Source organism: Osmerus eperlanus, chromosome 3 (genome assembly GCF_963692335.1).
Source record: "Osmerus eperlanus chromosome 3, fOsmEpe2.1, whole genome shotgun sequence".
Classification (NCBI taxonomy): Eukaryota; Metazoa; Chordata; class Actinopteri; order Osmeriformes; family Osmeridae; genus Osmerus; species Osmerus eperlanus.
This window is the reverse complement of record NC_085020.1, coordinates 12239680-12266445: the sequence shown is the minus strand read 5'-3', so window position 1 is coordinate 12266445 and position 26766 is coordinate 12239680. Positions and strand designations below refer to the sequence as shown.

The following is a 26766-nucleotide window of genomic DNA, read 5'->3' as shown; positions in this document are numbered from 1 at the left end:
AATTAAAAATGTGTTGAACGGTTTTAGTCCGCCTCTTCACTAACGGAAAGACTAAGTTTAATTATAAATAAAGTAAAGTAAGCAAACAGCGCTTGATCGGCCATGACTGACGTCAACGCAGCAAACCACGAGAAGCTGGAATGTCCGACTTTACAGAGCCGTTTTTCAACTCCTCCCCGACTGCAAGCGGCTACTCTCGCCGGTAGTTTCATGCAGCCGCAGTCCATGCCGAACGCACCTATTGTTGTTTGTGTCGCTGAGTGGTAGATCTATGTATATACACGTGACGTGACCCTCGTGCTCAAAACGTGACTTAATTGTCGCATAGGCTTAAGGCCGATTTCTCAGTTTTTTTTTTACTCCCAGAGACGCAAGAAGACATCAAATATATAATTTACTATTAATGACAAAATAGTAACTCACAGTGACTTGGACAAGTAACTTTAATCTTATTACTGGTTTGGAAATAGTGAAGCGTTAGATTTCTCGTTACTGAAAAAAGTGGTCAGATTAGAGTAACGCTACCGGCATTACTGGTCTTGTGATGACGACGGGGAGAGCTCCACCTATGATTTTTCCTCTGCACTGAGAGTGGTCATGGGCTGGGAGTTGTGAATCTCTTTCCCTGAGACTGTTGTATTGTCATTACTGCCTGACTGTCACAATCTATATTTACATTCTTGTGCCCTATAAAAGATGGTCCGCCAGCCTCCAGAGCTGAGAGAGACATGATTGAGACCTAAGCCTGGTGTTGTGTTGTCATTTATTGTCAGAGCTATGGTTTTCTCTCCCAATCTGCAGATTGATAATACTTATTAAAATTCAGAACTCAACTGAACTTAGTCACTCCATTAATGAAGAGATGGACAAAACACTTCATCACTCTCATCTGCAACTTCAGTAAAATCCATTAACGATCAGGGAGCCATGCTTTTGACCACAATCAAGCAATTTCCCCAAGCTGAATACAGCACACACCTGTGGAATACAAACATGCCACTGATCCTAGGTCCTGATTGGCCCCGGCCTTGATTGGTGAATGCCTTGACTGGTGCATGCTTATAGGAAAATCAACACCTTGAACTTTCTAAGCCAATGAGAACATGATAATTAGAGATTCTGTCAAACTGCCAAGAGACAAAGTTTTACTGACAGGCCTGCTTTAAAACTATTTTTTTTTTAATTAGAATTTCATTTGATGTAGCAACCACTGTTTTTATAACATCTGCACCATGAATTCTGCCTAGCTGTGCAGAATCTGCTAAACGTTAAAAAGCTACAGCTGAGGTTGCATACAGCAGCAGTCTAAGCCATCTGAGAGCCTCACAATCACATCAATCACAGTGAGATTGTGACAGGGATATTTTTCTCCCATTTCTCCATTTCCTCGTGATTGTGTGACAGTGTCGACCGTTCATCATGCAGTAGGTGGGGGACAGGTGGAACGGGAAAGGTCAGCTCAACGGTGCCGCCAGGCCTGCACTGTCTCAGAGACACAGATCTGATAATGTCCTCATTAGCTTGTCTGGACCTGGCCGATGACGAGGCTGGGGCGGGTGGTCTGCTCAACAGATGGCAGCAAGCCACTGCCTCAGGTCATCACAGACCAGATGAGCCACACACCTCCGGAACCCCCAACCAGTAGCAGTGACAGGGGGCTGGGAGAAGGGGAAACAAAATAGAGCTTTGTTTTGCTCTGCTGAGGGAAGGGGGTGGTTAGGATGAGAGAAAGAGAGGTTAGGGTGAGGGGAAATGGGGTAAGGGTGAGGGATGGTGGGGTTAGGGTTAGTGGGGGGGTTGATTTAGGGAAGGAAGGGTTAGGAGCGAGGGAAGGAGAGGTTAGGGTGAGGGAAGGATACATGCTCCACGAATGTATGAAAAGAGTAGCTAGAAACAGGTGGGAGGAGAAGGCTGTTGTTTTTAAAAATCTAATTTCCTTGTATATTATATCAAGTTACCTTAGTATTGCTTTTTCCGCTATTAGTATCTGGCGTCACAGACTGTTCTTCTTCCAACAAGCTGCCCCTACCTGGAAGTAGTCTTGCGGTTTAATGCATGCAGCAGACTGCCATGATATGATTCTGAATGAAGGTTGGCACCGTGTGGCCTCATTGTCCCTGCTCGTCCCTGCAGAGGAGGGAAGCACCCTACAGATCGCCGGATTGATGCTAACAGTCAGTTCTGTCACTTGGAGGTAAAGCTAGTTTAGCTGGAAACTGGCAATCGTTTGTCCTCCAGGGAAACCCAGCATGAGCTGCATGTTCTCTTCAGCTGAATACAAAGAACTCATCACTGGTGCTCCAAACATCCAAAGACACAGTCAGCCAAAGTTACTTTTGGAGCTCACGTAGACGGTTGGATTAAACAGGGTTTTCTCTTTTGTAAGTGATTTCCTGGATTGATTAACCTTTTGTATCATCTCTGAAGTATGCTCTTTAGTATTCATAGAATCAGCTCTTTGATGGAGGGGGGCTGAACGAGAAGGGAATGGGGGTGGCTTCTCATCCCGTCTGAGGGGCATCGTGAAACAAAGGGGAGGGCAAACAAGGATTTCTGTCCACAGAACCTGAATGTTGTTTTCTACACTTGAGTGCTGAAGGGAATAATAATTGAGACAGAATGCTAACAGCAATTAGTAAACAATGCGTGTGTGTCTATGTGTGTATATTTGTGTATGTGCCTGCACATGACAGAGTGGGAGAGAGAGTAAGAGAGAGAGGAGAGAGATAAAGAGAGGAGCTAATTACTGATGTTCAGTCATCAATGGAATAAATCTGTATAAATCCTGCCTGATGTTCACAGATGATGCGATATGTAAGAACAAAATAAGTTAAAATAATAACTTCTCTAAATGTCCTACTTTTCCCCTTAGAGCTCACTATGTACATCTGCTTCCTGATTTAAGCCTTCAGTCTTGGGCCCACGTGTTGTTTGGTGGTTCTCTAGCCATACCATGCTATGTTATCTCATCAAACACAGATGGACACTTGGATTTGATTAGCGGGTCGATGTCTCTGGGGATGACAATCATTAGTCCGTCTCCACCTGCAGGGCAGATGGATGTAGTCCATGGATGTAGATCTGTCACCGTGGCCTGATATTTCGCCCGCAAGTCAAGCCATTCTAGACCAGGTCAAATAAAGTTACAAACATACAGTATAACCTATTGTTAATACGGTGTCCAATGTTCCTGTTTTTTTTCATGGAGATGCAAGCCAGGTTGTGGCTGTCAAATAACCCACACAAATCTGGAGACTACTTGGAGAAAGATGCTTTGCTACCACTGCAGCAGCAATTGAAGACCCCACTTTCCGATAACGAGTTCAAAAAAATTGAAGAAATTCTGTGGTTAGGGTTAGTGGCTTGTGGAAAGAAAGTCCTTAAGGAGCTTTGTAGGAGCATCTGTGGAGACTTGAGACTTCAGCTGAATGCTATCTGCCAGGACCATCCAACCAGAGAGCCTGCTGTTAGACCAACAGACCAGGACCATCCAACGAGACAGCCTGCCGTCAGACCAGCAGACCAGGACCATCCAACCAGACAGCCTGCTGTCAGACCAGAAGAAGGACCAGAGAGAAGAGAAGAGCAGATAGAGAAGACTGTCTGAAAGCTGAAGTGGGGGCCGTGTGTAACAAGAGGAATGTGTGCTTGAATTTTCCATCGGAGACACACTTGTTCTTTTTCATCACACTTACTCATTCACGCTTTCTCTCCAGCCAGCTCTCTGACAAGCAGAGGAATGGTTGTCTGAATCATCTTCACAGGGCCCACTCCAGTTCACATAAGTTTGGAATAAATGGACAATTCTTTTAATTGAATTATCACATTTTTTTTAACAAAGCATGTAAACTAAAGACGGATGTTAGACGTGTGTGCTTCAATAAATAAGAGGCAAACAGAAAGTCTACAGTTCAGTCACTCAAATGTGTTATCGTTAGCTAGCGATGCTAATGTAGCTTGTTCCTGACATTTCAAACGTCATCTCTGATTGTTAGCTGGTTGACTTTCAGTCTGCCACTGAGGGAGGAAGTGTTACTGTGCCAACGACCAGGGCTGGCATCGGCAACCATATCTGCTGCTGAAAAACCATATCTGCTGCTGAAAAACCTTCTCTTCATTTTCTTTTCAGGACCGTGGCGTGGGGTGTGTGTATGTGATTGTGTGTGTGTGTGTGTGTGTGGGGGGGGTCTTCTTCTTGAATATTGAATCAAGGGGACAAAAAGCAGTCAGCAAAAATATGATAAACCCCCTTTCTGGGTAAGGGTGGTAAATGCAAAGATATGTTTCTGTCAATCTGATTGCTGAAACTCTAGCGTAATCTTTTCAACAGCTTTCGAAGTGAGATAGAGGGTCTTCACCGTAATGTAGACTGTTGGCCCATGCTGCATTTTATTATGTATTGTGTATTTCCAGACTGTGCTATACATGTAAGATGGATTAGCAGTGTTGGCAGCAGTGTGTTTTAATTTTTCTCCCCTCTGGTTAGTGTGGACTGTCTACAGTACAATAGTTGTGACAGGCTCTTTTCTGCCCCCCCCTGCCCCCACCTCCATCCAGAACCTGAGCAGTGAGAGCTTCCTGTTCATCCTGCCTGATGTGTTGCTTTAAGACCTGTCAGTCTATCCTCCCCAAAGCAACAGCCCAGATTAAATACTTAACTTTTTTTCCCATCTCTCTCTCTCTGGCATAAAAAATTCATCCACTCTGCGTGTTAAAAGCATATTACGCAAGACTCTAAATATACCCCTCCCAGCCAGGAACTGGTTGTCCCCCCCTGCCTTCAGGTCTCTGCTGAGTGAAGGGATGTGTGTGTGTGTAGGTGTTTCGACAGAAGCTTTTTGACTCTATGCTATATTTGTTGCAGTATATCTGAAGGTCTGTGGAGAGGGTCTGCCTGTGTCGGGCTCAGAGCAGTGACTCCACTAGAGAATCCATGATGTCATAGAGACGTTGTCTCAACTCAAAACAAACAAACAGCCCTCCATCAGCCCTTCATCTCTTCATATGAGATGAAGGGCTGATGATCAGCTCCCCACCTCAGCCGTGGGAAATTAAACACAGACAGTCTGATCCAGTGGTGTAGTGGTCCCTGGAGAAGTGGGTATACTCTCAGTATTCACCTTTTTTTTTTTTTAAGTAGTCCAGAAAAAAGCCCTGTTTTAGAAACAGTGACATGTAAGACTATGATTTAGTTTACCCAAAAATATGTAATTTCTACTTGCACACTATTATTCTTGGATTTGAAGTCTTCTGTTTGTTTAGCACTCCACAGGTCTGGCCAGTCATTATTGATGTCTACAGACAACAACAAAACTAATTATGCATCTCCCTGTCTCTCTCTCTCTCACACACTTACACACACACACACACACACACACACACACACACTACTGTGATCACAATAGTCATCAGCAAGACATGGGTCCCCCTCTTTACATTAACAATCTGCATAACCAAGTGGAAATATTTTCAGCAAGTGAAGCTGAAGCATACAGGAGATTAGTGAGTGAAATACTTGGGAGAGTTTATTTAACAAAAAAACAACAAATTTAACACAAAATGTACAAAATGTTATATAACAGTAGCATTGTAAAAAACAAACATGGATACAGACAAAATAAATAGAAGGGCAATAAAATAAATAACATCACACAGAAATTCAAAATGAGGCTTAATCTGTCAAAATCACCTTTTGTTACAGTGTGAGGCTTCACTTTTCAATAAACTGGAGATGCAATTTACTGCCTGTGTGTTCTGACCTGGTGGTGGTAGACTGGATCCTTGTCTATGCTCACACTGACTTGCCTGGCTAGCTCCCGGTTGAGAGCTGCCAGGGCTGCTGGTTTTAGGGGTGGGGTCTGCCTGGGCCTGATCTGGGCCTGATTTGTGCCTCTTTACAAAAAAGTCAGCAATATCTCCCTTCCTTTTCATGGTTACCTGTCCCTATACAAAATAAGACAGCCTGATTAGACCTCAATATTGTTTTAGGCTGAATCTTAAACTATTTGTCCCCATTCTTGTGTTTTAACTTACTTAAAAATCAACTACCAGCTTAGCTACTATGCAATTAAACTAGATCATATAGGTTAGTTAGGGCTAAGTAACTTGGCTAATGTTATAATTTAGGGCTTAGTAACTTGGCTAACGTTATAATTTAGACCTTTACAATAATAAACAAGCTTCATAAACATTGAGATAATCAGTTTCATCAGTCTGGTATGAAATTCTTATGAACTGGGTTGATTAAACACTTACTGAAAACCAACAATGCCCCGGTTTCCCCACATTATCCCAATCTACGTAGCTAGCTTCATAACGTTAGCCGACTCGCACTAACTATTGGCGGCAACATCTCTTCTCCTCTAAATGTGCAGTCACTGGCAATTTGCCAGTAGTTTAAAATAATGATTCATTTGGAAACCACCTTAAAACTTACCTCAGAATGATGTCTTCCATCAACTGGGGTGGCACACCGCCGCTTGTGTCATTTCTTCATCTGTTGTTTGGTCTGCTGCCGTTATCGTAGTCAAGTGGCACCGGCACCTGAGTTTTTTTTGGGGTTTTTTTCACTGGCACCTGAGGTATTAGCGATATTTTCCTCGGCATGACCCGCCCTACTCTGCCTCTGATTGGCTCATCAGTCCTCATGCCTAAAGTTAACCAATCTAATCAGTGAAAGCAGCGAGTACCAGCCAATTAGAGGCAGAGGAGGGTGGGTCATGGCTTCACTATCCCCGAGGAAGAAAATAGGCAATCTGACTCACAGATATTACTGAATGATGCGCATCAGGGGGGATTTAGAAGTGGGTATACGCAATGCTGACTGAAAAATAAGTAGGTATACGCCGTATACCAGCGTATACCCTGGACTACACCTCTGGTCTGATCTCCTGTCATGTTGAACACTGCCAGGCCGTTTAGCACAGCCTCACAGCGACAGCCATGAACGCTCCACTCCTCGCAGGGTTGTAGCTCTCTGGCCTTCATTACAATTAAAAGATCTCGGTTGTGTACAATTCCAGCGTTGTGGATGACTGCTGAAGACGTCCTGCATCAAGTGTGGACAGGCTTATTAGAGGAAAACATTGTTGTATTCTGGCTCTCTCACGGTCTCAGACAGTAGCTGTCACTTCAGACGAGCTGCGTGACCAGCCACCGGATGGGAAGTCTCTGTAATTGTCTGTCCCTGTTCCTAGTCCATTTTAAAACTAATATGGGTTCTATCTTTTTTTTTTGTGTAAGCTGCCTGCCAATTTGAAGACATCGCTTTATCGTTTCTGAGAGGGTGAATAACCAGGAACATTGGCACTCTTTCTTGACTGTGTCTCACTGTGTGGGGATGATGTGGGAGAGAGAGGTGACATGGTGTTGTAAGGTGGTCACACTGGGCTCAGCAGGCTGTACTTAGACAGGGTGTCTTTGTGTGTGTGTGTCTGTGTCTTGTGTGTATGTCTGTGTGTGCATGTCGGTGTGTGTGTGTGTGTGTGTTACTCAGCATCTACAATGAGCACAGCAAATATTAGGTTTATTTCATCATGAAAACACATTTGTGGGCCTCAACCCCCAGGCCTTTAACAGACATAAGCGCAGCTAGTTCAGGCAGGGCAATCGGGCAGCGCGTCATCCGCTCATTACCACACCTGTGTTAGCCAGCACAAGCCCATTGGGCCACGTCCGATGAGACGGCATTAAAAGGCTGCACGGATACGCACACACACGCACCCACTCAGCCCATTTGTTGCATGATCAGTGCTGCTGCCACCCTCCACCGTCCCCTTCTCCCCCATGCTGTCTGTATGTTCTATCCATCAGAGGGATTATATCTCTATTGCTCTCCTGCCTCATATGTCATGTATGTATGTGTTGCATCAAGGAGGCAGGGAGTGCTTCCCTTAGATCATCCACTCCGCCAAAGTCAAATCTACATGTCCATGTCATGTAACAATAAATGCTCAAATCTAATACGTGATTGTCTTGACTGAACTGTTTTTATGTTTTATAATGAAGATGATGACACTGGGGGAATTGTTTACTTTTAAGATTGTACTGAAAATATTATGGAGTGACTTTCTGTTTAGAGGTTTATGCTCTCGGACTGTGTGAAATGTTGAGCTTTAAGACAGATTAACTCATTAAATTACCTAGTTTGGAGACAGCCTGCTTTGCTGCTAATATCTGAGGAGAATCCTGTTTCATGGGGGATGAGACAGGCTCAGTGCAGCTGCAATGTCAAATCTATTCTTCATGCACTACACACACACCACACACACAGAAATATGAAAAAAGTGAAAAAGAGAGAGAGGCAGAGAGACAGAAAGTTAAAAAGGTAGACAGAGACAGACTGGCGGACAGACAGAGAAAAAGATGGATAGACAGACGTATGGACAGAAAGACATGCCAGCGGGATTAGACAGATGTCCATTATCAGAAAGAGATACATTAAGATTCTACTCCATGCGTTCTGTGTGAGTGTCTCAGCCCCAGACGTCTCACTGCTAGCCAGCACCTGTCAGCTGTTCTCTCTGCTCGGACCAGCATGCACTTGGGTCCGAAGCTGCTCTTATAAGCTGAGCACCTGAGATCTCCGGCCAAGTTTTCCACATCACTCTGTTGGATGTGTGTGTGTGGTTGTTTGTGTGTGGTTGTGCTTGCAGTGGCGGCTGGGAAGCCCCCGCAGCCCCCGCAAGGCGGGGGGGCCCCCACTTCCTAAGGGCCCCGCCCTGCATATCAAAAAACAGACTGGGCCTATTTAAAAAAAAAATATATATAAAAAACAAGGAAAACTCTTTGAGGGCGCTCATTGAGAGCCCCAAGTTTCAACTGCCAGGTAAAGTAATTCCTAATGTAGGCAACGTAACAGATCTAAATAGGCTAAATAGTCTCAAAATCCCTGAATCTGGCAACAATGGCTTTTGCGTATCTTACGTGCCTTTTGGGCCATTACGCCTATTGAACGCGCACATTTCAAAAATGCTAATCATTAGGCCACGTTCTGCTAGATGACGGTAGAGACATGAGTAAAAGAAAATATGCACGCGGTGCTCAAAAGCGCAGCAATAAACTGTTGTCTGAACAAGCTCGAGCAAAACACCCGAAGATTACACACTTATTTAGACCAGCCAGAGAAGAATATTATCAACATCTCCAGACGAAACACTACCGCAGCCGCAGATAGCTAGCAGCAGCACGTCTTCACCAGCAACCAACAATAAATATACTTGCTTAGCCGACTTATTGGCAAGAATAAATGTTTTCCTTTCCTCCATTGATTGTGTGTTATTTCGGCGATGCTATCCTTGGTGCTGAACTATCAGAAGGCTAGTGCTGTCTTTGGTTTTGAACAATGACAAATGTGTGGCGGCCTGCGGAAACCCTTCACATCGTGAACATTTGGGTCTTTCTGGGTATTATACATATTTGAAAACTACAAACTATCCTGAATACAAATCTGTTTAAATAACTCAGATATCTTTATCACAACTGAAGTTACATAATTTTAAAGTTGACCTGTGTCAATAAAGTGATAAGCGAGAAAATTGCATTCCACTCCGTTTCATTCTAATTCTGTGGCGAATATGGAAAGGAAATCCTTTTGTTCGTAATCACGTTGTGAATGTAAATGTCAGTTTAAGTATAGGCTACATTAATAACTTCTCAGCAAGTTATTTTTAAGTTTAACAGCCTGGCTTCATTGATCAGTTGTTTGGGGCTGCTGCAGCACTCAAAAGAGCAAGCAAACTGAGCATTTGATTTGAAATGGATTGGAAATCTTGCTATAGCTGACATGTCCAAAAAACGTTGAAATTAACAGTTTTTCAGAAGCTATACTTTTTGTACATTACAATGAAGTTTACGGTGTTAACTATAGAAAACATCAAAAATCTAAATATTGACAGAAAACAATTTGAGATCTTTTATGGCTTATAGCCAACAATGAGCGGCCGCGACATCCGACGGGTTTCTGCTGGACGCCACACAAATAGGCTGCTATTATGATTTTATTATTTTTAAACTTTTTTATTTCTCTCACATTGGTGAATATAGGCTATATTTAAAGGTAGACAGCAATGTATAAGATAGTATGGAGATACATTTTGAGTGGATTTAGGGGAGGGGCCTCGAGCTCCGACTTTGCGGGGGCCTCTGCAAAGTCCCGGCCGCCACTGTGTGCTTGTGCCAATGTTTGTGCGTATATACAGTATGTGTGTCTGTAACTGTCTGCGTGTGTGTGTGTGTGCATGTGTGCATACCAGTGTCTGCAGCTGTGTGTGTGTATGATTGTGTGTTTGTATAACAGTGTCTAAAGCTGTGTATGTGTACACCAGTATCTACAGCTGTGTGTCTGCTTGCGTGTGTAACACCAGTGTCAAAAGCTGTGTGTGCATGTATACCCGTGTCTGCAGATGTGTGTTTGTACTCTGGAGTGAGTTAGAGGTCTAATGCCAGAAGCCCCTGGCATGGCAGCAGGTGCAGGAACCACTGTGTCTCATCACTCAGAGCAAATCCTGTGACACCAGAGGCTGAGGCACCTCCACGGACATCCCTGCCTACAAACACAAACTGAAGAGAACTCCTCAGTCCAGTTCTGAAACCACTTTCACAGTATTAAAGTCATATTCCTGAGAGAATATAACCGAAAAAAACAGGATTTCAGTCAGGTGGTGAGTGAATACCCCTCAGAATACAGCTTGGTGGAGGTGTCAGGGAGAGAGGGTTCTGGAAACATCTGTTCCCATCCAGCTCATCTCCAGTCTGTTAGAGCACTTTGCTAAAGCAGCGTGTCCTCGCACCCCTCACCAGAAGGGCCTGACGACTGGCAGGATCAGGCTGCTATCTCGCCCGCCTGGCCCACCCCCATGGGCCTAATTTGTGCAAGCTGCTTTTGAAACGCTGTGAAGAAGATGCAGGACTAAAGCCAGCCGGCGAGGTAGCAGCAACCAGGACCTGCTGTTTCTCTGAGGCCACGGGCCCAACACCAGTGCATCCATGGCAATGGCAGCAGAACAACTTCAGGAGATATATTAGTATGTCTCTAATGATCCATAATGGAGGAAATAGAGTGAGAACGGAGTGGGACATAAATCACGGCAAACCCAGCTTGAGACTGTTGGAAATTAAATTGTGTAATGGAGTGTGTGAATTAACTTAGGAAAGCTAGTGTCAAGTTTCGTGTGTGGGAATAATAGGGGTAAATTACAACTGAAATCTAAAAAAACAGAAATGGTGAAGTGAGCAGAGGAGAACTTGAAGTTCTGCCAGCCTGACTGGGCTCAGCAATCCCCAGCAGAGACGTGACCGTTGTAACAGTCAAGCAGTTTGTAGAGCAGGGATCTCAAACTGCCGGCCCGTGGGCCACTTCTGGTCCACGGAATATAATTATTTTTACTGGTAGTTTCATATGTCGTTTTTTAAAATGTATTATCATCATTTAGGCATCATGTAGTGGGCCGTAGGAAGGGGGGAGGGGGGCCGGAAGTGGCCCGCAGGCCGGCAGTTTGAGATGGCTGTTGTAGAGCTTCTTTGTTCTTGATCTGTAGATCAATCATAGATGTACCAACAATGACCTTTAGAAAGAGACACTTTAGGAAGATTCTATTCTAAACATAGATTTTTTTTTCAGACAAAGGCAAATCATACTGTGTTCATTAAAGTAAATCCTAACATTCATTATTTGATATGACAGACTCCATTAAAGAGGTTTTGCTGTGGTTTTAATTACAGTTTGGCTTGCAAGCAATTCATGAGCAATTCATGAAAACAAGCAAATCAGAAAGAGAGAAACGTGTCCCTTTGTGATGAAAGCAGATTTGCTCTCCCAGCTGCCACCATGAGGGCTGTCAGAAGGGAAGGAGGGAGATGGAGAGAGGGAGGGAGGGGGAGAAAGGAGGAAGGAGGAGAGAGGGGGAGGGAGGGGAATCAGAAAACACACTTTGAATTCTGGAGACTTCAGAGAGTGCCCAGAGAAGCAGTTTTGTCTTCATTAGAAGCATCTTCCCAGCCGGAGGCAGTCTGAGACAATATCAGCTACTGTGCTGCAGCTGCTTAGCAGGCTGGGGTGGGCTGGAGAACCTGCAGGTAACCATACTAGGCTGTGTGTGTGTAAACGTCTTGATGTTTGTGGGTGTAAATGTGTGTGTGTGTGTACGTGAAAGTGTGTGTAAACATGTGTACGTTTGTTTTTGCCCTCCAGATGTGGATCAGGGCACGACAGGTCACAGATAGAAAGCGAGAGGGCAGAATAGAGGGAGAGAAATAGAGGTGGATTATAGTAAATTGACAGGGTGAGGGAGGGTAGAGAACACATCTGAATCATCCATCACTGCTCTCAGAGTTGATTAGATCTGCCTGGGAACTTCAGGATGAACAGTGATGGTCCAAATGGAGCAGGATGTCTGCTAACTGGCCTGGAGAAGAGCAGCCAGGATCACATCACCTCATCTGGAACACGCTTGGACATGGGACAGAGGACAGAGAGAGTATGAGAGAGCAAGAAAGAGAGAGAGAGTAAGAAAAAACACAAATAGAGAGATGATGTCTGGTTGCGTGTGTCTTTTTCTCTGTCAATCTCTGGCTATGGTCCTGAAATGCATCTCAAATCCTGGTACAATATCCAGCTGGGCCCTCCAGTCTTGGACAGCTGCCCTGGCATTCTTTACTGCCCAACACCAGCATCCTATCTTTACCAAACACCTCCCCAAGGATTGTCATTGTTAAGCGCTTCACACTGGGGCTGGTTTTAATTGAATTAGCTGGTCTAATCCTGAGCCTGACACAGTACAGGTCTCCCTTCAGAGGCACCAGAAACATATTCTTAAATCTAGTCAGGACAGAGAGAGAGAAAGAAAGAGAGAGGGAGAGAGAGATAGAAATATAGAGGCAAAGAGGAAAAGAGGGAGTTAGAGAGAGCGAAGGGAAAGCGACGGAAAGGAAGAGAGAGGGGGGAAACAGAGAGAGAGAGAAAAAGAGAGAGGGAGAGCAGGGAAAGAAATACAGAGGGAAAAAGAGAGAGATAGGATGAAGGGAAAGAGAGAGAGAGCGGCAGAGAGAGAGAGAATCTTGGCTGTCCGAACTCAGAGGACCCCTGGCTGAAGAAAGGCTTCCTCTGCTTGCTGTCTCTTCAATAATTCAGTCCAGCTACAGCAAGACTCACAGCTGTAAGTAGCGCAAGCACTTATCCTGCTGATGCAGGTGTCTATCTGCTGTCAATGACTTCTCCGTGTATCATTCAGAGCTCTGCATCTGCTTACAAAACAAATAGAGAGGAGTCTCTTTCCTTTGTAGCAGTGGCCTGGTTCACCCATGCACCAGTAAGCAATTCTAACTCGTCATAGACCTGACGAGCCTGAGGTTTCAGCCAAGTTTGGTTTCTGCCTGCCACACACACACAAAAGAAAAGGTTTGTTTAATAAAAGGATTTCACAGCCTCATACACACCTTGACATGGTATCTATGGTCAAGTTATGGAGCCTGTCTCCTAAGCAATGAGAGCTGAAATGACAGTGTGACCTTGGCTTTGGATAATCCACACAGAACCTTGAGGAGACACTAACCATTGTGAGTCTCTCTCTCTCTCTCTCTCTCTCTCTCTCTCTCTCTCTCTCTCTCTCTCTCTCTCTCTCTCTCTCTCTCTCTCTCTCTCTCTCACACACACACACACACGGCTCATCTGAAAGCCCCCTCTAATCCCACAACAATGGGATGTGAGATATGAATAGGGCAAGGCAGTGTGTACAGACTGGAGGCGCCGTCCTTATTCACATGTTAATGGAGATGGAGGTGAGCGCCCTTGGGGTCGGCAGGCCACTCAGAGACGGCCTCCAGGAGGGCACCTGCTCATATTCACACACGCACATGTGCATGCACACACACACATGTACACACTTGCACACGCTAGCTCTCAAATTTGTACACACTAGTGCTCATACATCTGGCCAGCAAACACAAATACACACATAAACATACAAGAAACACAGACACACAACTACACCCATATACACACACCCACACAAACACACACAGACATAAACCCCCCCCCCCCCCCCCCACATACACAGTCACCCCTGTGGTGGTGATAACCATCTGCTGGTCCTAATCTGCAGTGAAGGAAGGTCCATTTACACATTGCCAAACCAGGCGCGTCGGGCAGTAATGGGCCAGGGCGGCACTGGCCCGCCCACATTACTCACTGGCCCGCCCAGGCAATTTTTATCTAAATACATTTTTAGTTTTTCTTACGTTTTTTTTTTTTTATCATTTTGACACTAATTTCAGAAACTCTAGACACAAAACTCACAACTGATGATCAAAATGCAATTTTTTTTTTACGCGAACACAATTTTAATTGCTTGAATACAATATACATACACCTTAGATCATTTGTTCATTGAACTATAATCATCTGTTCAAAACGACACAACAAAACATCAAAGTATCACCATTATAAAATGAAATTCACACATAACATCTGAAATGTCTGTCATTTCCTTACATTAAAATTATCTAACTGTCAATTCATACTACTGCTCAAAATGATAAGTAACTGTTGCATTACTCTTAATGCATAGTTTTATAGAAACTGACAAACAATATTCCAAGATTAGAACATGAAAGTTTCAGTATAACGAGATCCATTGACATTATGCTCAATTAGTGCAAGCATGGTTTCAGGCCCATCCACAATTTACAGCCTTGTATTTGCCCCCGTACTCTCCCTTCCTGAACCCTATTGAGGATTCTTCTCCACATGGAAGGTGTACGATAGGCACCCTCATGAACCAGTTACCCTTCTCCAGGCCATGGATGAGGCATGCAATTACATCCTGGAAGACCAGTGTCAGGCCAGGATTCGCCATGCCCGGAGATTCTTCCAGAGATGTTTGTCAAATGAAAATATCCATTGCGATGTGGATGAAATCTTGTGGCCAAATCCACAAGACAGGGTTGATGGAAATGTAGGAGAGTAATACGGAAATCCTTTGTTTTGCTTTGTTTGTTTGTTTTTTGAGCCAGGTGAGAAACACTGCAGTACATGTTTTACGTACTATAGCATAGTTTTCTTTTGTTGCTAATTGGGTGTGCTTTGCCTTCGGCAAGGGCACAACCTTTGTTCTCTCACATATATATTATTATTTTTATTATTCTTTTTGCCCCCCTAAAACTCAGTCAATATTTGGCCTACATAGACAACCTAGGTGTCAAAAGTTTCGTCTTGGTAGCGATTGAGTTGCTTCTATTGGGATTTACGTTCCGTTGCATGGTTTAAGTGGAAATTAAGTTTTTGTGGCGAAAAGTGAAGCTAACAGTGGCTAACTTGCTAGCCACAGTCAATGACGCTACTTACGTCACTAACGTCACGAAAACTCGCGTGACTACCTCTAGCAGAACATTAGTTTAGCAGCTCGTTAACTTCTGGGAGATAGCTAAGCTAACTGCTTTACTGCAAGGCAGCTGCAGAAACGCCACAAGCAAAGAGGCCAGGGTGATAACTATTTACTAATTTTACTTTGTGATATGACACACAATTGTGACGTGTAATGTACAATATAAGCTGATTTTATTAAGGAAGTACATCTACTTTCGGAAACAGTAGTCTATTATTTCACTGAAGTATTAGCATCATGACATTAGCCTCTGTTGCCCGGGCAACACATACTACAGTGGTCTATGATGCATCTGTTTTCAATCGTTAAAATAAACATTCCTCACAAATACATTTTCGTTGTAGGATTTATTATGACATTACATTACAAGTAAACGATTTGTGGGTGAAATTACCATTACCTGTGGTTTCAAACCAGTGTTGCTCACTGAAACGCTGTAGCCTACGCGAGACACTACAAAAACATTACACAGCTGAAGGAAGTCAAACGGCGACAGAACATGTTCGGCACTCCCCTTACTTAAATCAAAAATCTATCTAACTACTAACCTGAACTTCATTGCCACAGCCTAAACGTTGTCAATCTGTTCATGAAAATAATTAATTTCAGCTAAACCTCACCTAAACCGTACAACGGAACGTTAAATCCAATTCAACTAACGCAATCGCTACCAAGACGAACACAGCAGTAGTCTAGTACTGTACCGTAGCAGTACAATTTACCGGGGCAGTTTCTCCACACAGGGTTATATCGCATTTTGCGTTGTTACTGACAATGATCGCTACCAGTGAGCTTTTTATGAATGAGCGATTTTCCACTAAATAAATGTCCATCTTATTTACGTTTTGGGGGGCATATTTTCAGTTAGCAGATGGTACTGTTTGAATCGCGATTCCATCTTCTACTGCCGGGTAACGTCGTAGAATAATCTTCAAAGGGGGTTCTTTATTAATGAATGAATGCAATGAGTAGGCTAAATGCCTGAAAATATCATGAGAAGGGAAAAACTTAAAATGACGTTTAAGTCATAGAGATTAGGTCAATTTTTACACCGGTCTGCCAAATTTATTCGTTTTGATTCAACGATGAGTGTAATGGTAGAAATTCAAGCGGCACTGTGTAGATTTGAATAGTCAAGAGATGGCGGTTACAATAAATTTATTTTGCTTATACAGATCATGATTTAACAAAGTACTTTGTGATCAGTCATAACGAAGGAGGTGCTAGCCACAGGTCGTTCGCCAGAGTGATCCAGAACAACCCTAAAACCCTGCCTTATATAAACTTTAGATCAAATGGTTTTTCTGAACTCTGTGATTGGTCAGCACTGCTCAGTGACAGTTAAGACAATATAACCCCCCAGGTCAAGTGACCAAAGTCTTTTGATGTCACGGCTCTTTCTCTAAATGAGGACAGTAAAGATACCCTTAATGAAACACAAACAGGACACAGGACACAATCTCCTCGGCCAAAAGGTCAGGGCTGCTAGATCAACTGACCCATCTCCCTTTAGGCCACAGAACTCAAACATCCCCCAACCTCCGTGCCCCTAGCTTCTCAATCAGGCATCATAACCCAACACCATAAATACCTTAAGACCAACTGCAACATCCATTTGTTTAAACACAACCTCAGTCTATTAAAAATACATTCTTAGTAACTATATCAAAAAATGCCATCACATGAGGCTGCCTCTTGCAGGGGAAATAAGACATCTATTTCATTCTACATTTCACTCATATTTTCAGTTGTAAATGAGCAGCAAAAAAAATTGCTTTTAAATCTATGTAATCTTTATAAATAATAAGTATGCATTTTTATATAAAATATACAGAAATATCAGTTGTAAAAATGTCATTCAAAAACGGACCCCTGTGCAACCGACGCAAGCAAGCACACCCTACAATTTCCCCAGAAATTGTACCCTCTCTAGTTATGTTTGCTTTTATACAAAAAAAACTAAGAAATGTTGGAATTTGATTGTATTTCATCAAGACATTTCTGATTTTGCTCAATGACTCCACTGTCTGTAGTATTCTCTCTTAGTCCATTTATGGTGATGTAGTAGCTTATGAAACATGTATCACATATTTTATAGTACAATATGTAATGATTGTACAAACAACTACATGGTGAAACTATGGTTATCTTGTGTGTGGATGATCTAAGTGAATGTTCCTATGGAATTTCATGATAAATTCGTTATTTGAACGAATGATTCTGCATGCGCAAGGTGTCTTTAAAGATATGAACATACAATGCTATGCTTTGAACATGTGACAGTCTGTGTTACAAGGAATGACTGTTTCAAGTTTTGTATCTAGAGCTTTGAAAAAGGACATCAAGGTTCTGAAATTAGTGTCAAAGTGATTGTAAAAAACTGTAATGTGTTATTTGAAAAAAGCAAGAGTTGAGGAAGAAGACACGCTACTGCCTCCATCTACCGAGTCCACCCGATATCTACCGAGTTTTTCTACAGGTATAATTATTATTTACGGTGTCATTTTTTTTCTAGGAAAAACTATAGGCACACTCAATTTTGCACTGGCCCACCCAAAATACAATTTCTGCCTACGCCACTGTGCCAAACCATGTCTGTCCTCTAAACCTCACCTCTCCTCCATCTCCTCTGTGTGTGTGTGTGTGTGTGTGTGTGTGTGTGTGTGTGTGTGTGTGTGTGTGAGTGCGGGTGAGTGTGTCTGTGTATGTGAGTGTGTGGGTGTGAGTGTTTGCATTTACAAAACAGCAGTTGGTTCTATACTGTACACATACTGTATAGTAGTCTATGATTAAACTCTCCAGTATATTGGAGTTTATTGCACAATTTAACTTTAGTTCAGACACATAGGTACACATAGATGTATATCTGTACATATCTGTACATACCCCACAGTTTGTGTGTTTTGTTGTTTTGTTTTACATAACAAAAAGTCTGTGTTCCCTTGTGAACCTTCCATGTTTACTGTGAGGGTGGGCAGTGGGTGGCATTCATGTTAAGATGTATCACACATGCTTGGCGTAGGTGCTCCACACATCACTAAGTATACTCAAACAGAAGAGACCTGGACCTGCCTGTGTAATACTCTGATATGTGACTGGTGTTAACTGTTAATGTGAGTGGATGTTTTGCATGATATACCCATATATGTAATATATACAGTATATGTAATCTCCTAACTAAGAACATTTAAGTAAAAAGGAAAATTATATGTAAATGGTTTTCATCTACTTTTATCTAAATGTATCTACACTGTTTAAACCCTGACATCAGAGCGTTAGCGTCAATTGACTGCCAACCCAACGTGTCATGGAAACACAGACAGGTTTACTTTTAGAGCACTTGACTAATACTGGCCTTCTTCATCTGGTAGAATCTTTCTGGGTCCTAGTACTGGCCCAGTTTCAGCGCTCCAAGTCTCTGTAGAAGATGTTTAACAGTCGAGAACAGTGCTGTGATGTGAGACAACCATATTGTTAAGTCTCACACAAAAAATAACCGCATCCTGTCTAACTGTTCTTGGGGAGAAAAGAAGGATGTACCCAGTTTCGAGAGGAACATTCATACCCTGAGAACACATTTCTTGAAATTATATTCTTCCTTTTGTTCTTCAGTTGTGACCTCAGAGGGTCTCCATGAAGTCCCAATTTGGTTTATTAGGATTTGTAATAAGACCCCCCCCCCCCCCCCCTGTACTCACTGAAGGGGTCCTCCTCTTAAGGAAATCCTTGGTTGGTTCTGAAATATATTTAACTTAATGCAAATCTAAAAAAAAAATGAATTCATAGTTGGTCTTTATCAAGTAAATTGACCAAACAGGTTCTCATTCATCTTGAAGCCATCAGGCCATCCGTAATTGATACCATTCTCTCTAATCAACCCAGCCCTGACAGCGTCGTTCTTCTGTGCTCTCTCAGGGAGAAACATAGAGTACAGAACCATATTAAACACACTGATCACTGATCCTGTTCTCTAGGAAAAGCTCATTCAGCTTTTGAAAGTCACAAGCAGGGATTGGACAAATCAAAAGACAGCACCCACAAAGACAAGATGGTCTGTTCCTCGGGCTTTCAAACTAAAAGCAAGCTTGTCATCTCCCTCTTCTTTGAGGCGATTAAGGACAACAACAAAAAATCGAAAGCAAACCACACTGCAGTTGATGAAACATAACATTGGAATTCATGAAAACAAACCGTTCAGAGAATTTATTACAAGCAATTAGGTTTGCTCACAGTCATCTAAAAAGTAATTGTTACAGGGGATGACAATATCCTGATTTGGGGGAAGACTCTTGACTTTATTCAGATTGCATGTTCGTCAATATAACCCCGAATCTGAATTTTTCAGAGGATTTGGAAAATATGAATAAAATAATACAGTTGGAATATTGAAATACAACAAGATGATGTATGAAATGTACAAATGTCCCCAAAAAAACTCTGTGTGCACTGTGTGTTGCCCTGAAACAAAAAACATACTATTTCCTTTCAGCAAAGGGAGACAGCAGCTGAAAGAAAGAGAGAGAGAAATATATATAAATATAACGGTGTATGTATATATATATATATATAAAGAGAGAGAGAGAAAAAGCTATGAATATTTTACAGACTAACGTGCAGTGAACAGCACCCCCCTGGTGACACCTCTGCGTTTATGGAGCTTATCAGGGGCCCATCACCCTCAGAGTCTCCGAGGGCAGCAGGCTCTCTGATTGTTTATCAGATGCCCATTGGTGAGATCTCCTGCCGGCGCATGCCAGCTGAATTATACCAATCACAGGATATTATGTTAGAAATTGGACAGATAAATGGCCCCTTTGAAAAGGAGGACTGCTGTGGAAGTTGGGCTGCATGTTTCTGATTAGGGAATGTGGGGGTGTGGGTTAGGGTGTGTGTGTGGAGTGGTGGTAGAAGGGGGGGGGGGGGGGGGGTGAGGGGTAAAACGACTCCCCTGTGCCCTGCTGTTACCAGTGCAGTGCTCCTATTCCTGCTGCTGTTAGTTTTGCTTTCTGCTGACTCACAGTCACACAGTAACAGGCTCTAATCCTCATGCCTGCACATACACAAACAAACAGACACACACACACAGACACACACTCACAGAGAGACACACACACAGACACACACATTCACACCTACACAACACACACACACACACACATACACTCACACATATGGAGTTAGATTAGTTTCATAATTCAAACAAACAAACGTACCGCGATTCACAAATGTATTTCGTGATTCACAAATGTAACGCGATTCACAAATAAATAACCCCATTACATTTGTTTGCAACCTGACGAACACGAGTTACAAATCGGAGAATAAGAGTTACAAATCGGAGAACACGAGTTACAAATCGGAGAACACGAGTTACAAATCGGAGAACACGAGTTACAAATCGGAGAACACGAGTTAAAAGTCGGAGAACACGAGTTACAAATCCCTGCATTTGTGTGTGTGGATTTTTGGAACTTTCCTGACGCGCTTAGATTCACAAATGCATTTTTTTCAAAAAGATATTCTCTGCAGCCTATCAGATCGTCTCTTCAAATTTTAGCCAATCACATTAACGTGTCTATGTGGACTTCAACAACCTGCCATAATAACGGACAAAATGTCTCCTTCAGATCACGAGCAATGTCGTCTGGTAGCATGTAGGTGAAATATTGCTTGTTAATCTTATTAAACCGATTATCATACGTGATTGAATATTCTTGAGAATAGCAGGATCCATGTTTAGTAATTTTAAGTGTTTCCTAGGCTAATGTTTAGCAAGCTAGCTGTGATTGGCTAAAATTGGAAGAGACATCTGATAGGCTGCAGAGAATATCTTTTAGAAAAAATGCATTTGTGAATCTAAGCGCGTCAGGAAGGTTAAAAAAAATCCACACACACAAATGCAGGGATTTGTAACTCGTGTTCTCCGATTTGTAACTCGTGTTCTCCGATTTGTAACTCATATTTGTCAGGTTGCAAACAAATGTAATGGGGTCATTTATTTGTGAATCGCGTTACATTTGTGAATCACGAAATACATTTGTGAATCGCGTTACATTTATTTGTTAATCATGAAATACATTTGTGAATCGTTACGTTTGTTTGTGAATTATGAAACTAATCTAACTCCATACACACACAACACACACAGGCACACACCCTCATGACACATTAAGAAGACTTGGTGTGTTTCTTTGGTCTTCAGTTCATTCAGTTCTTTTTTTTTGTTGCTAGTAGACATTTATCCATTGAAACTCTTTACATTTACATTTATTCATTTATTCATTCATTTATTCTTTACATAGCAAGTCAATTTGTGGAGCTTTAGAGAGAGGTACACAATCAAGGATAACTGAATGATAATGTCCTTGAAAAGGCCAGAAGGGCGACTGTGTTCATTGACGAAAGGAATTAAGCTATTATACTGTAAGTGTTTATAGGTGAAAGACGCTGAGCTCCCACCTCCATTCATACAGCAACACAGGAACAACCAAGAGAGATCTTTTCCAGACGTTCATAAGGAGCTGAGAATCCCTGTTCAGTAATCATGTTTTTGTGTTCACTGGAGTGTGTGCTATTTGCTTCATGATCGGTTGCATTCAAAATGAGAGTTTTAAGCCTTTAGGCCGTAAGGTGAACCCTGTTATCGTTTCAACCCGCTCCACAGTCTGGCATCTACACAATCTTTAGCTCATAAAAAAGAACAAGTCCTGCCAGTGGTGTAGTGGTCCCTGGAGAAGTGGGTATACTCTCAGTATTCACCTTTTTTTTTTTTTAAGTAGTCCAGAAAAAAGCCCTGTTTTAGAAACAGTGACATGTAAGACTATGATTTAGTTTACCCAAAAATATGTAATTTCTACTTGCACACTATTATTCTTGGATTTGAAGTCTTCTGTTTGTTTAGCACTCCACAGGTCTGGCCAGTCATTATTGATGTCTACAGACAACAACAAAACTAATTATGCATCTCCCTGTCTCTCTCTCTCTCACACACTTACACACACACACACACACACACACACACACTACTGTGATCACAATAGTCATCAGCAAGACATGGGTCCCCCTCTTTACATTAACAATCTGCATAACCAAGTGGAAATATTTTCAGCAAGTGAAGCTGAAGCATACAGGAGATTAGTGAGTGAAATACTTGGGAGAGTTTATTTAACAAAAAAACAACAAATTTAACACAAAATGTACAAAATGTTATATAACAGTAGCATTGTAAAAAACAAACATGGATACAGACAAAATAAATAGAAGGGCAATAAAATAAATAACATCACACAGAAATTCAAAATGAGGCTTAATCTGTCAAAATCACCTTTTGTTACAGTGTGAGGCTTCACTTTTCAATAAACTGGAGATGCAATTTACTGCCTGTGTGTTCTGACCTGGTGGTGGTAGACTGGATCCTTGTCTATGCTCACACTGACTTGCCTGGCTAGCTCCCGGTTGAGAGCTGCCAGGGCTGCTGGTTTTAGGGGTGGGGTCTGCCTGGGCCTGATCTGGGCCTGATTTGTGCCTCTTTACAAAAAAGTCAGCAATATCTCCCTTCCTTTTCATGGTTACCTGTCCCTATACAAAATAAGACAGCCTGATTAGACCTCAATATTGTTTTAGGCTGAATCTTAAACTATTTGTCCCCATTCTTGTGTTTTAACTTACTTAAAAATCAACTACCAGCTTAGCTACTATGCAATTAAACTAGATCATATAGGTTAGTTAGGGCTAAGTAACTTGGCTAATGTTATAATTTAGGGCTTAGTAACTTGGCTAACGTTATAATTTAGACCTTTACAATAATAAACAAGCTTCATAAACATTGAGATAATCAGTTTCATCAGTCTGGTATGAAATTCTTATGAACTGGGTTGATTAAACACTTACTGAAAACCAACAATGCCCCGGTTTCCCCACATTATCCCAATCTACGTAGCTAGCTTCATAACGTTAGCCGACTCGCACTAACTATTGGCGGCAACATCTCTTCTCCTCTAAATGTGCAGTCACTGGCAATTTGCCAGTAGTTTAAAATAATGATTCATTTGGAAACCACCTTAAAACTTACCTCAGAATGATGTCTTCCATCAACTGGGGTGGCACACCGCCGCTTGTGTCATTTCTTCATCTGTTGTTTGGTCTGCTGCCGTTATCGTAGTCAAGTGGCACCGGCACCTGAGTTTTTTTTTTTTTTTTTTTCACTGGCACCTGAGGTATTAGCGATATTTTCCTCGGCATGACCCGCCCTACTCTGCCTCTGATTGGCTCATCAGTCCTCATGCCTAAAGTTAACCAATCTAATCAGTGAAAGCAGCGAGTACCAGCCAATTAGAGGCAGAGGAGGGTGGGTCATGGCTTCACTATCCCCGAGGAAGAAAATAGGCAATCTGACTCACAGATATTACTGAATGATGCGCATCAGGGGGGATTTAGAAGTGGGTATACGCAATGCTGACTGAAAAATAAGTAGGTATACGCCGTATACCAGCGTATACCCTGGACTACACCTCTGAGTCCTGCTAAGCTACCAAAAAAAAGTTTGTCGCTGAAATTCCAGTCGATTGTCGATGCGTCTATGTTTTATGCAGAACTAGTTTCTTCAGAGCGTAATAGGATTTTGGTGGCGCGGTTCGACACGTGATCCTTCTACACCAATAAGGTAGCTGCTTTTTGTCAACATGGGACCTTGCACGTTAGTGTTTCCTATGTTTATTTTGCCGTGGCGGCCCGCCACGACTACATTTCTACCGCCATGGTATCAGAAATAGGGCTGTACAAAATTTTAGGACGTCTATGTGATTGTTACAGTGCTTGTCCACTGCAGCGACGCGATGCGAGCGACGCAATGTTTTCCATTCATTTTCTATGGAGCCAGGCGAATCGCTTGCGTGGTGCATTGTGGGTAGCGACGCGACGCGACAGAGTTGAGATTTTCTCAACTTAATGCAAATGAGGAGCGATTTTCGCTAGCGATGGCCAATCGGAGTGTTTTCTTGTTTCTCGTAACGCAGCAACCATGGTAAACATTTCTAGCTTTCTAGGTTTCAAGGTGGAGGAGAAACTAATCGTTTGTGTGGCTGCTTACCCAGTCCTGTACGATACATAGCTGTATTTGTACAGAGATGTTAATAATAAAAAAACGATGCATGGCGCAAGGTTGCCAAAGTTGTTGGTGCTTGTACTTTCTAATTCAGTCTAGTGACATTACGTAACTTCGTTCTGTAGTAACTAGCTAGCTAGCTAGCCCGGCTGGAACTCACTATCATATCGACAGATTAGCAGAGACTGAGGAATATAGTAAAACGTTTTTTACACATGTCAACGTGTATGTCTATTAAGCAGTTTTGTATTTTGTATACAAGTTGTATTTTGATCGATGTTGCAACTACGTAACCCCAAGTCCGCACACTTGGCCATGAGAACTACAACAGTGATTTTAGAGAACTACATTCTACATTCATCTGTTTGAAACGCCCTTGAGCGTGGTGAACTGTGGGAAGGCGAGAGATGGCAAGCGATTCGCGTCGCTGCAGTGGACACGCACTGTTAGTGCATGTCGGAGAATAGCATGGATACGCGCTTCACACCGCAGTTGAGATTGTGCGTCTTTGAGAAGTCGTATAGCTAACTTGTCAGTGAATTTAAGCCTGTTATTGTATTAGTCTATATTCTTGCTAATTTAAATTAAGTTAACTGGTGATCTGTATTATTCCCCTGCTAGCTAAATTGCACATGTCTGTTGATTCGATAGCGATTGCTGCCTTTGCTTACGTTTGTATTTTCGGTGCATTACTATGCAGAAGTAGTTTTAATTAATAGTGGGTTTATTGTTATTATTTGCTACAGAATGCTTAGCCTATCAAGCTCAAATGAAGCAGACAGTGTACATGCTTTCGAGTACCTTAATCGATAGGCTACTGACCAACGTCAATTATTAATACGTCAATTAATAATTGGCAGCATTTATGCCATTTAGAACATACTTTATGAGTGGAAGGTCTCTAAGTAGCCTAACCTAGGCTATTACATTAACCTGGGGGGGGGGGGGGGGGGGAGACAGACTTATGTCGTTGTTGTAAGTTAAACTTTAAATAGTTAAACTTTTGTACTTTTACTTAATTTAAGATCTGTATATGTTTAGTGTTTTGCACCTCCCTGCCACAGTACATTCCGTGTTTGTATAACATACATGGCGAATAAACCGAATTCTGATTCTGATTCTAACATTCATTCATTCTTCCACAAATGAAAACATTGATCAACCATAAAAACAATCGTAATGAAAAATATGAAATTTGATATATAAAACTGCACAAAACAGAATAAGGAATAACAGATTAAGGACACTCAGTCCTCACTGTCAGTGTCAGGACAGTTATCTCCCAGTTCCTCAGTTTCTTTTGTGTTGGCACAATTACAACAACGACATAAGTCTACAACACAGTCCTGCAGAAAAACATGAACATCTGCCTGTCTCACACGCACTTTTGCAGCGCAGTGTATCACATGCAAAACACTGTCAGGGGCCGAATTTCTGTTACGTGCAAAGTCCCATCCACTATTTGCCAAACATATCCATCCATGTTGACAAAAATCAGCTACCTTATTGGTGTAGAACGATCACGTGTCGAACCGTGCCACCAAAATCCTATTACGCTCTGAAGAAACTAGTTCTGCATAAAACATAGACGCAACGATAATCGACTGGAATTTCAGCGACAAACTTGCACGAATCGTTCTTTTTTATGAGCTAAAGATTGTGTAGATGCCAGACTGTGGAGCGGGAATCATTTTCTAAAAGACTTTTCGTGGTTCACCTTGCAGCCTACTTACCTCAAATCCAAATCTGCTTCTTAGAAGGCCCTGCCAGATTTATAGTGATCTAAATGCACACCATCGCTTCTTATGGCAAAATTCCCTCCAATTTAGAAAGTGTACACAAATGGACACAAGTGTGCCCACACACACTGTAATTTGTTGTCTGCAGGTTTATAATTGTGCGTCACATAAACTGAAAAAGGCCTTTGTCAAAAAATGTTTTGAAGAAAGACAGCATGAAGACATAATTCCATGAACCAACCTTATCCAACCTGCCTCTCATACAGGTTGACAGGTCCTCTTAGTCCTTTCCCTATTTCCTTCTCCTCGCCTCCTTTCACTTACCTTCCTCATCCACTGATTTCTTCCTCTTCCTTAGATTTCATCCCCTTGACCCCCCATCCTCTTCTCCTCTAACCGGTGGTCTACAGGTGGTCATGGTGGTCAATAAACACCCCTGTCCCTCCTCCTGGTTCAGACTTCTTTCAACAGGAGAGTGAACAGCTCTGTAATATAGATCTGTCAATATAGAGTTATGAGTAATTCAACTCTTTTTGTTTTCAAC

At 42.3% G+C, this 26766-nt stretch overlaps 1 protein-coding gene across 1 annotated transcript in view; it reads right to left on the bottom strand.

Annotated features, from left to right (window-relative positions):
• The window catches only part of marchf4b (membrane associated ring-CH-type finger 4b), a 176653-nt gene that overhangs the window by 65203 nt on the left and 84684 nt on the right, over positions 1-26766 (bottom strand). The window lies entirely within an intron of this gene.